Source organism: Sinocyclocheilus rhinocerous, unplaced genomic scaffold, assembly GCF_001515625.1.
Source record: "Sinocyclocheilus rhinocerous isolate Xijiao unplaced genomic scaffold, SAMN03320098_v1.1 scaffold494, whole genome shotgun sequence".
Taxonomy (NCBI): domain Eukaryota; kingdom Metazoa; phylum Chordata; class Actinopteri; order Cypriniformes; family Cyprinidae; genus Sinocyclocheilus; species Sinocyclocheilus rhinocerous.
In genome coordinates, this window is record NW_015628684.1 from 893,786 (window position 1) to 906,709 (window position 12,924).

The 12,924-nt window shown below is 36.1% G+C and overlaps 1 pseudogene; it reads right to left on the reverse strand.

Moving 5' to 3' along the window:
* Positions 1–1,499: 1,499 nt before the first annotated feature.
* On the reverse strand, positions 1,500–6,928 carry LOC107738076 (triokinase/FMN cyclase-like; annotated as a pseudogene).
* Positions 6,929–12,924: the final 5,996 nt, after the last annotated feature.

Here is a 12,924-nt window from a genome sequence, read left to right on the forward strand (position 1 = left end):
ACTGTAAGAATTAAACTCCCTTTGTTTCTTATTAAAGCTACAAAAGTCCTTCAGTCAAGAGCAGTGAGTGATTTTGTCTTTGTCTTTTGTTGTTTGATTAATATTAAGCACACAGTCGCAGCAGGAATATTAGCCTGCTGTCACTTTAAGAGCTACATGGACCCAATTTACCATTACACACGTATTTTCATTCTCAACTGTTTACGTTCATTTATTACATAATTGACGAGGTTTATGTGAATAATCACTAAGCGCCGCATTTTGACACATTTTTGCATGTATTTGACCGTTTAGGCACTAAAAGTTGACTTTACACGTCAGTGTTCTGCTCCGATTCTGAGCGCATGCACAGTAATCCTCCTGAGGAACAGTTCTCGTTAGCGCTTTTAAAAACATGAATAAATCTAATCAACTTTAATAAATCAAGCACGTCCCATTTTGCAAAAGTCTCATTACATGATTTTACTGATTTGCACGTGAAATTGGGCTTTAATGGAGGAGCGAAAGAGCACCGCTAGAAAGGGGGCGGAATGGGGCGCAAAAAACGTTTTATGTCGATTACTGTATTTTCATAGTTGTTGGAAGCCAAAATCAAAATCGAAACGGAGTTTCGATAAATTGCACAGCCCTACCCTTACCAAAAAGTAGTATACTTCAAGTTTATTTTATTAAGTATACTTAAGTAAAGTTCAAGTATATTTTTAAGTATACTTTATGTAGCAAGTATACAAATATCAGTGTACTAGTAGTATACTTGTAAGTGTACTATTTCAATACTCCTTGGGACTAAATTGGCCCACTTTCTAATATATAAAAGTATACTTTTAAGTATAACAGTAGTAAACTTTAAGTACACAACTAGTTTACAACAATATTTTTAGCTTGTACTGCAACTATACTAAAAGTGAACTTATAGGTATACTGATAGTTTACTAATTAAATACTTGTAGTAGCATTTTTAGTACACTTTGAAGTATAGTCTAAGTAAACTACTAGTTTAGTAGTTCTATACTGCAAGTATACTCGTAAGTTTTCTTTAAGTGAACTTTTAAAAGAAGTATACTGATAGCACACTTGAATAAATTACTAGGATAAAACCTGCAGGTTAATTATTTCAAAAACACTGCTCATGTTTCTTGAGTAAATCAGCATATTAGAATGATTTCTGAAGGATCATGTGACACTGAAAACTGGAGTAATGATGCTGAAAATTCTACTTTGTAGCACAGGAATAAATTAGATTTTAAAATATATTAGAATAGAAAACAGTTCTTTTAAATTGCAAAAATTAATCAATAAAATAACAATAAAAATATTTAATGAAAAAAAAATCACATTACTGTTTTTATTTTTCGGTACAGTATTTTTATCAAATAAATGCAGCCTACTTTTAACCAGTAATGTAATCTAATCTACATTTACTAACTCAAGAATATAGATTATAAGTTTGTGTAAAACAGTTACTGCAACTAGAATATGACTCTTAATTCATGTCTCAATCATACCATGGTCCGATCCCCTGGTTCAGCACCTCCATATCTGTTGGAAAACAAGGAAGTATTTACATTTGCAATAAAATGACACATCTTTATACTTCATACACGTCACTAAGTTTATAGTTTGGCACATTTTATACTGAGAATGCCAAAGTATCAAGGAAAACAATTCAGACTCAATGTGTTCAGCTAATACTTGTGTCACTGACCTCTTCATGGCCTCTGTGCCAGCGTGCAATGCCTTTGCCCAAGCCGCACCATCACAGTTTTGTTTGAGATGAGGGGCAGCCGCAGACAAAAAGAGGCAGTATAACTGTGAAGAAAAAGATTAAGGGTTATTTGACCATTTCATGAGAAAAACATAATATTGTTTCCAGATTTTTAGAGTAACTAATCAGCTCAAGCATTGGTTTAGTGAGTCAAATGTTTGAACCTGATATATATTCACATACCGCCCCTGATGATGTGATGTGAAATGACAAATGTGAAGTGACATGTGGACAAGTATGGTTATCCATACTCGGAATTAGTGCTCTGCATTTAACCCATCCTAAGTGCACACACACAGCAGTGAACACACACACACCGTGAACACTCACCTGGAGCAGTGGGCAGCCATTTATGCTGCGGTGCCCGGGAAGCAGTTGGGGGTTCGGTGCCTTGCTCAAGGGCACCTCAGTCGTGGTATTGAAGGTGGAAGAGAGCACTGTACATTCACTACCCCCACCTACAATCCCTGCCGGTACGAGACTCAAACTCACAACCTTTGGGTTACGAGTCCAACTCTCTAACCATTAGGCCACGACTTCCCCATGATCCTCCCATCCTTTCCTGGACCAACAGAGCAAGATCTGCTAGAAGCTGGCCAAGGTTCCCAGGGATTCTGCCAGTCTGAGCCATTCCTGAATGGCTGAAGTAGACAACATTGTGAGGGCATGTAAAACAGTCGTTTAAAAAGCATAATACATATGCACAAAATTAAACAATACTGTATGTTGGTTTAAATGATATGTGCATTGTTTAAATGTTTAAAATGTTTTACCATTAGCTATGAGAGCATGTGTGCTCCCACAATCTCCATCTCCTGCTGCACGGTCCAAAGCATTGAGTTCCTCTTGGTGCTGCAGGAGGATCCTGCACACAGACTCCAACACTAATCGAATGACTGAAGACAGCGAACCTGTGGAGCAGCACCACTGTGTTGATGAAGTGCTTCGGGTATTTCAGTACAAATATACACTACCGTTCAAATGTTTGAAGTCAGTAAGATTTTTTTTAAAGAAATGAATAATTTTATTCAGCAAGGAAGCATTACATTGATCAAAGTGACAGTAAAGACATTTATAATGTTACAAAAGGTTTATATTTTAAATAATTGCTGTTCTTTCTATTCACCAAAGAATCCTAATTCAGCTTTGCCATCGCAGGAATAAATTACATTTTAAAATATATTAAAATAGAAAACTCGTTAAAAACTGTATTTACTTTCAATTGTAATGATATTTTACAATATTAGTGTTTTAACTGTATTTTTGATTAAATAAATGCAGCCTTGGTGAGCATAAGAGATGTTCTTTCAAAAACATTAAAGAATCTTTCCAACCACAAACTTTTAAAAGGGATATTATTTGTCATAAAATATTTAACCATGTTAATTTCTTTATTACAAATATTAGATTTATTTTACTAATAGTGCTGTCAAACGATTAATCGTGATTAATCGCATCCAAAATAAAAGTTTTTGTTTGCATAATATATGTATGTGTTCTGTGTATATTTACACACACATACAGTATATATTTTGAAAATATTTACATGTATTTACATGTCTATATTTATATTCATATAATTTATATTACAGATAAATATATTAATATATAAAAATAAATTTTTTCTGAAATATATACATGTGTGTGTATTTATATATACATAATAAATATACACAGTACACATATATTATGTAAACAAAAACTTTTATTTTGGATGCGATTAATCGCGATTAATCGTTTGACAGCACTAATTATTAATGAAATAATAAGGTTTAAATACATATTTAAATTCTGAATTACATTACAGGAAATACAAATAAACTGAGGCACATATGTCTAAAATTTGAACAATGTATATTTTGATTGTCTCTCTGTCTCTTCTCTACCTTCAGTAAAATTAACTGAAGCTGCAGCAAGTTTTTCTTCAGGTTCCTCCCACTCACAGAGGCTGTGCTGAGGTTAGGCCAGGCCGGGGCTGTGGTTTTAGCATCTGAGAAACACAAATCAGAGACTCTCCACTACATATTCATTTCAGACTATACTGGCAATCGAGTAATTTTAGTATTTTAAATAGAGAGTGTGCGGTGAAACTTTGTCCAAAGTATAAAACTTTGTATTAGAATTTTTAGTTATAAGTCAAAATTACTCTCTTTTTTGAGAAAATAAACGAATGATTCCAATCTCAAGGTAAGTATGCTTGTAAAATTGGTTTTAAACAGAACGCACCAAACAGTCTGAGCATCTCTTCATCGACCTTCATTAAAGAAAGAGACATTCCCGCCATCTCCAGAGATGTCATGAATGGTCCAGACATCACCCTGACAACCAGCACACCACACTCCTCTGAAAATGACAAACACTGAAACATTATTTATTCTATTCATGCAAAAAAAAGAAGAATTGTCTAAATAAAGTATGTAAAGCTGAATGTTGCACAGTATATGATTTAGAATGTGTTGTGCTACTTGAGCCTCACCTAGGCAATGTACAGCTGCTTTAGAAACCACAGCTATTTCCAAACACGAGAGAGCACCAATATTATTCACACACAGCACCACCTTGTCTCCTGTTAGAGAAATACAGGTTTAAATACATCTATGTAAACACACGCCTTCAGAATCAACCCTGTGCTGGCCAGTTACACCTCTTACCTGATTTCAGGTATAGATGTGATTTGTTTGAGGAATCAGTCATGTGACTTATTATAGTTTTCACAACTTCATCAGCAGAGGCCACCTGTGAAAAAAATCAAAACCATCAATCTCAAAGGACCATATATTGCTTTTTATTGTAGAGATTATCGGCACGTTAAAAGAAGACTCACTTTTGATCTCTTAATACCTGGTTCTCCATGGATCCCTACACAAATAAATATACAGTGTACATTTTAATGCACAAACATGATATATATAGTTTGGGGTCAGTAAGATTTTTTAAAGAAATTAATACTTTTATTCAGCATTAAATTGTTTAAAATTTACAGCAAAGAGATTTATAACATTGGATTTCTAGTTCAGATAAATTCAGTTCTTTTGAACTTTCTATTCATCAAAAAATTCTGATGGTTTCCACAAAATATTAAGCAGCACAACTATTTCACATTGATAATAATAAATGTTTCTTGAGCACCAAATCAGCATATGGGGGATCATGTGACACTGAAGACTGGAGAAATGACTGCTGAAAATTCAGCTTTGCCAACACAGGATTTAAAATATTAAAATGTATTAAAATGGATAACAGTTATATTGATTGTATTGTAATAATATTAAATTGTAACCATTTTTACTGTATTTTTGATCAAATAAATTCAGCCTTAGTGAGCATAAGAGAGTTTTTCAAAAACATAAAAAATATAAGTATGCTTATTTACTGCTACATAAAATAATTAGTTATTTTTACACTTTAGTTACAAATCTCTCCTACCCAGTCCCTGCTCCATCTCTCCTGGTGGAAGCTGGAAAGATGGAAGGCATCCAGGCACACTGCATGGAGACAGACATACATCAGCCACAATCACCATGTCCACCTGAGCGCCCTGTAACCGGGCCTGTTCAACAGCTATGCCAAAGTTTAGGCGGTCACCCGTGTAGTTCTTCACGATGAGCAGGACTCCCGAAGCACCTCCCTTCCACAGAGTCAGAATAGCGGCCAGCACACTGCCTGGAGGAGGAGACGCAAATACTGCTCCCGCCACAGCTCCAGACAGCATTCCCACGCCAATATAACCTGAATGAGAGTGAGATTCATTAAATGTCATAATAGTTCAAAACAGCAGAGCATGATGCTAGCAACACCAAGGTCATGGGTTCAGTTCCCAGGGAATGCATAAACTGTAAAACTGCACAGTGGTGGCCAAAATTATTAGAACTCTAGTATTTTCACCAGCTAAAAAATTGTTTTTAAGTCAGTTATTTCTACCTTTTGCTGTAGTGTGTCAGTAGGAAATATCAGTTTACATTTCCAAACATTCATTTTGCCATTAATTGTAATAATCCAGTGAGGATTATACCTGCAAAGCTACAGTATTGTTAAAGGTTTTAGGCACTTGTGTAAAAATGCTTTAAAATGAGGATGCTGTCAAAAATAATGTCATAAATTAATTTTCTTTATCAATTAACTTCTATTAACTAAATTAAATCAACATTTGGTGTGACTATCCTTTGCGTATAAAGCAGCTTTCGCCCTAGGTGCACTTGTGCATAGTTTTTCAGGGAGCTTATTTGCAGGCAGGTCTCTTGAAGCATCTTGGAGACGTTGCCACAGTTCTTCTGGATTTAGTCTGTCTCAGTTTGTTCTGATATTTCCTACTGACACACTACAGCAAAAGATAGAAATAACTGACTTAAAACCATTTTTAGCTGGTGAAAATACTAGTGTTCTAATCATTTTGGCCACCACTGTATACTTAGTATTTACTGGTCCACATAGGAATATTTCATATTTACACTTATTGTGCAATGTGCACATGTACTGCAGTATACAGTGATTGGTCAGGTGACATAAAAATGTGCATCATCTGAAAGAACATGTTTAATATTAAATAATAAAATATTATTTAACAAAATATAAAAATATTATTTATAATGACTGTTTCCATCTGACTCCATTAGGTTACACCAACAAATGTATTTTTAAGAGCTAATTCAAGTAGAAAAATAAGCTGTGCCATCGAGAAGGAGATGAAAGCACGTGACCCTGTCCCAAATGGACACTTCATGTGCACTTGCGAGGGTTTATGGTGCATTTGGGACAGAGCCAGTGAGCCAGAAGAGGGAGGGGCTGGTGTATCACGCATTACCTGCATGCGCCGGTTCATGGCCAGATCCTCCTCCGGACAGGAGCGCTACCTTTCCCTTAACTCTCTCCAGATCGGACCGCAGCACAGCTCTGTGCCCCCGGAGCAGCGCCAGACCCCCGTTACTCCTGACGAGACCCTCCAAAGCCTCATCCACACACTTGTCAACCGAATTCAATCATTTCCTCCGCACCTGCTCCGACCATATAAAAATAATAAATTTTAAACCTTTGCATATCTGTCACTATTTAGCACCGTTTTAAAATCATCACAGAGACAAAATCTTAAAAATATGTGCTCCGCGGAGTCAACATGTAACTATTTGCTGAAAGATTCCTGCAGGAGAAACCGTTACATACCTCCATTATGCCTGCACACAACCTTTGGCGTAGTGTGTCGTTCATGAACGATTCGTTCAATTTGAACTAATCTGTAATATGACTCGGGAATTCGTTCATTTCTGTTGACCGCGCATGTGCAACATCCCTATTGGATCTATAGGAAACAGAAATGATTAGTTCACCTCTCGAGTCTTCGGGTCTGAGCACTGATCTATAATAGAGAATCTATTTTATATATAAAAGAACCAACGACTCAGACCCACTGAGATCCTCACAATTTATACATGTGAATTTCTGTCAAGATGGTTAACATAATGTGGTAATAATTGAGACTTTAAACTTTATCAGTATGATGAGGAAAAATCACTCTTATAAAGCAAAGACACCTACATATAATAACAACATAAAGTTAATGATACGTAATGTTTGTGTTTGTTGTAAAATACTGAGCTGGAAAGCGGGCACGTGACAAAAGAAGGGACGACTCGAACCCGAAGACTCGAGAGATGAACTAATCAATTCTGTTTCCGGTACAGACTGCATATCAGTTTATGGGGATGTGACGTGACAAAAGAAAGAACGATACAGATCGGGATGTGAGGGAAACGAACAGACTGCATAATCTGAAACAATAAATCAATCGTTTCTATTTCTCATAATCTGCCTTTGGTTGCATTATAGTTGCATTATACAGTCTTATTAGAAACGTGGTGTAAGTAGATGTGTCGTGGAATTGGGCTATTAAAGGGATAGTTCACCCAAAAAATGAAAATTCTGTCATTAATTATTCACCCTCAAGTCGTTCCAAACCCGTAAGACCGTTGTTCATCTTCGGAACACAAATTAAGATATTTTTGATGCATTCCAAGAGCTCTTTGACCCTCCCATAGACAGCAAGGGTACTACCACGATCAAGGTCCAGAAACATAGTAAGGAGATCAGTAAAATAGTCCATGTGACATCAGTAGTTCAACCGTAATTTTACGAAGTTACAAGAATACTTTTTGTGCGCAAAGAAAACAAAAATAACAACTTTGTTCAACAATTCTTCTCTTCCTCGTCCAGTCTGCTGTGGCTTGCTTCCATTTTGGAGAGTATCACGATGCATGCGTGCACTTCTGCTTCGTGTAAACAACGCAACGGAGGAAAAGAATTGTTGAACAAAGTTGTTATTTTTGTTTTCTCTGCACACAAAAAGTATTCTTGCAGCTTCGTAAAATTATGGTTGAACTACTGATGTCACATGGACTATTTTACTGATCTCCTTACTACGTTTCTGGACCTTGACCATGGTAGTACCCTTGCTGTCTATGCGAGGGTCAAAGAGCTCTCGGAATGCATCAAAAATATCTTAATTTGTGTTCTGAAGATGAACAACGGTCTTACGGGTTTGGAACGACTTGAGGGTGAGTAATTAATGACAGAATTTTCATTTTTGGGTGAACTATCCCTTTAACATACATTTTAATTATATTCTGCTGAAATGAACGAAATGACTTGAAAAAAGATTAGTTCATTTTGATGAACGAGATTCAAAGATCCGAGTCAGTAAAATGATCCGATCTACCCAACAGGATATATCGCCCTCCAAAGGGCACTTTTTGGAGTGAAAACAATCATGGCCGCCATATTGAAGGGTCATTCCAAAACGAAGTGCTCAAAACTGGCCACTTCAAAGGGCCCTTCAGATGCCCCTGTGAAGGGCACTTCACAGAACAGATGTTTTAGTCCCCTACACCCTTCGAAGCTCTCACTCCGAAGGGTAAACCCTTTGAAGGGATTATTAGGGCATAGGGATGAGCCCTTCCGAATGGAACGCAGGGTTTGGCTTTGATCACTTCCGCAAACAAGTATCTGTGACGATGACGTCACAGAGCCCACCCCAGATCATGTTGAATATATGTCTTGAACTAACGTTTTATTTCGAAACAGTTTAGGCAAAATTCATACTTAATTTTTAGTTTTAGTCTCCCATTAATCTTTATTTTTGTATTGATGTATGGTGCAATGCAAATAAATTATTCTTGTTTGCTGTTTATTGTGAATGAATGAATGCATAAATGAATGAATGAATGAGGCATTTATATAGCGCTTTTATTGTGTATTGCTGTACACCCAAAGTGCTTTACAATCATATGAGGGGGGGGGTCTCACCACACACCAGCTACAGGTGGAGAGGAGAGAGAGAGATAGAGCCAATTCAGTGACATTGATTCATAACATTGTGCTCTGAATGTTATGAATAATAATAATAATAATAATCATAAACTCATAAAGTTCTCATATTCACTTTTTTCTTCTCGTTATTATTAAATAGGCTAGAAATGACTACATCTGCTAACAAGGCACAATGTGTCATTTACACAACATTGATGATCATCATTCATATTTTTTAGTACCATTACACTCAAAGTGTTTACTTAATGCAGATCAACAAAACTAATACAGTCATATTCAACTATAAGCAAAGAACTTCATTTGTAATAAACATACAGACCCCCACATTTTTATGAAGAATCTTTTCTAGCGCATGGCAATTTCTTTCTTGGACAAATAGAGCATGGACTGTATTACACTGCTTGGTCGCATTATCAAGAAATTGAATGCCCACTAGCAGGCCAAAAGTATCTTTTGCCAAATATTTCTTCATAATGAACTGGAAAATTTCCATGCCATGTGGAACAGATAAGCAAACTAGAATGACAGTGATGATTACAAATGCCCTCTTTTTCTGACGATGCATCCTGCATCAATATATCTGTGCTTCACAAAGGCTGGATTGCGGTAGATCACTGGATGAGCCACAGCCATGTAGCGCTCAACACAAATCAAGCAATTCATAAATGGACGTCCAACCAGGTAGCTTCCAGGGAAGAGTATAACAAGGAGTATTGTGTTTTGATAGTAAAAAGCACAAGCAACATTAGTAGTGAAATAAAGTTTGATCACAAGAACCTCTAGTGCAGATAGGTTCATTGTAAAGATTTCTGATGCTGCCAGACGTCGCTTTATTCTGACATTACTTATGCCCAGCCAGAGGACCCAGATTTGGATGGGCAGGAGGATAGTGAGGTCCAGTTCCATTACAGAAAGTTGAATTAAATACCCTGGGTTGAAGTTGGTGCATGCAACAACAAGAAAGAATGGTTGGTTCTCAGAAACCGTGCTGTTCATGTTTCCTTTCGAGTTAAATTCACATAACACTAACACTAACACATATTAGTCTCTGTTGTGACCATGAACAATAAAGACATTACACTGACCTGATGTTGGACCTTCGGTGTGGTTCAAGTGTTGTTCCTGCAGCTCTTCTCATGTTGGTTTTGTCACAAACTGTATGTTTGCATCTGTATGTCTAAGTGTAAATTATGAAAGGAAAATATGCAAATATGGACATCTGTTCACTGGAGTTTGTGTTCATAGTTTTAAACTCTCAAAATATGAAGTGACGAAAACTGATATTGTAGCATTTGACAGTAAATTTCATATTTAATGCTCTGATTTTTGTGACAATAGGGATGATGCATATTGATATTCATGCATCATAACGTTGCACATTTTCATCTAATCATGATTTTTTTATGTTTCATGTATTTATTTATTGGTAAAAATGTATGTATTAAGGAAAGTGCACATCTTATCTTTAACTTTTTATCTGCTTGTCTTTATTTGAAAGGGTAGACTAGAGACAGGAAGTAAGGAGAGGAGGGATGGGAATGGGATCAGGAACTCAGGTTGCCCAAAGCACTGTTGTGTGGTACTGTATATGTCAGAGGTCTGCCCAGAAGGCTATGGCTCTAACATGATTTGTCACCAATTTTAGTCACCTTTTTGCAACCACAAATTAATTTTATATTAATTTTGGTCCTTCTGTATGCCAAATTGATTTTCAAAAGTATAAATATTACATGCAGTCTCCCGGTTCATTTGAGCTCATGAAATCTGTATGTATAAACTTTTTTTTTTTTTTTAAATCAAAAAATGATTTTTAAAAATTTATTTATATTTAGATGTAGTATAAAATCTCTTTATTAACAAAATAATCATTAGACTTATTTTATCAGCAGTATTAATAAACAGTTCATTTACACAACATCAGCATTCTCAATATTTTTCATACTTTTTACAGTATTTTTTGGTAGAATGTGCTTCGTTCACATGATCTACTTGCATTAAATGCAAATATTTATTAATACCCGATTTAAATGCAATTTAATACTTAAAAATAAAAAATATTCCTGCTGTTTATTTATTTATTTTATGTTTGCATCTGTATGTCTAAGTGTAAATTATGAAAGGAAAAGATATATGGAAATATGCAAATATGGAATGAAAAGGCACGTTTTAACATCTGTTCAATGGAGTTTGTGTTCACAGTTTTAAGCTCAAAATATAAAGTAAAGATTAAATTAAATTAAATTAAATAAATATAGAAATTCCTGCTGTTTCTTTTTTTATTGGACTTTTTTCTTCAAATTTTAACAATAGTGTTAAAGCAACCTTGATAGGAAAATGATAGGGAGAGATGATGGTTACAAAACCCAACCCAGAATTGACCTTGCATCTCCTATCTGAGAGCCACTGCGCTTTTTACGAGGATGTGGCTTCAGCATTTTGTGTTGTTTTAATGAGAACCGTTTTGATACATGAAAATTTACGCTTAATATCTGTCACGCTTGGACAGATAGAGAAGAGGCTGTATTACACTACATTGGTGCGATAACCACATATTAATGCCAAACAGCACACAGAAAGCATTAATAGTAAAATTATTCTTAATACTGAAAAGCAACAAATCCAGGCCATATGGAACAGATATGCAAACTAGAATGCCAGTGATGATTAGAAATGCCCTCTTTTTCTGATGGTACATCCCTTCCTTCTGTGTTTCACCAAGACTTGCTCTCAACAGGACCTTAAGCACTCCTAGACTACAAGCTGTGATCAGCAACAGGCTGATTGCAAGGGACAAAATGTAGATGTCACTTGTGAGTCGAGTATAGGCAGAAACTGCAAGTCCTCCATAAGTCAGCAGCCAGGCCAAACCATCACCAATATATCTGTGCTTCACAGTGGCTTGATTGCGGTAGATCACTAGATGAACCACGGCTATGTAGCGCTCAACACAAATCAAGCAATTCATGAAGGGACGTCCAACTAGGTAGCATCCAGAAAAGAACATAGTAAAGAGCACTGTTTCTTGACTGTTAAAAGCAAAAGCAGCAATAGTTAAAGAATAAAGTATGGTCGCAAGACACTCTAGTGCAGATAGGTTCATTGTAAAGATTTCTGACGCTATCAGACGTCCTGTTTTTCTAATTTTACTTATGTCCTGCCAGAGGACCCAGATTTTGATGGGCAGTTGGACAGTGTAGTCCAGTGCTATTATAGAAAGTTGAATTGAAACCCCTGCGTAAGAGTTTTTGCATGTGACAACAAGAGGGGATGTTTGGTTCACTGAGAGAGTGTTGTTCATGTTTCCTTTCAAGATGTCAAGTGTCTAAAAAACATGAAGAACAACAAATACAATACAATGGTACAATGAAAATACTTTTGAAAACTAAACAAGGCTCCTTATTCTCTGAGGTGATCATGAACAAATTTAACCAAGTAAATTAAACTGTCCTGATTATGGAGAGATAACCATCAGAGTTGTTCCAGTGTTGTTCCTGCAACTTGATTTCCTGCAGTTGCTTTTATATTTCTGCATTTGTATGTCTATGTTTGATTAATGAATGGAAAATATGCAAATATAGAATGAAAGGCAGCATTTAACTTTTTTTTTTAAAGGGGTCATATGATGCGATTTCAATTTTTCCTTTCTCTTTGGAGTGTTACAAGCTCTTGGTGCATAAAGAAGATCTGTAAAGTTGCAAAGACTAAAGTCTCAAATCCAAAGAGATATTCTTTATAAAAGTTAAGAGTCAACCACGCCTTCGCCGGATCGGCTTTCACCGTGGACGAAGCGGAATTCAGCCCGGGGTCGTCACATGTCCTTCCGGACGCTCCTTCGTCGAAAT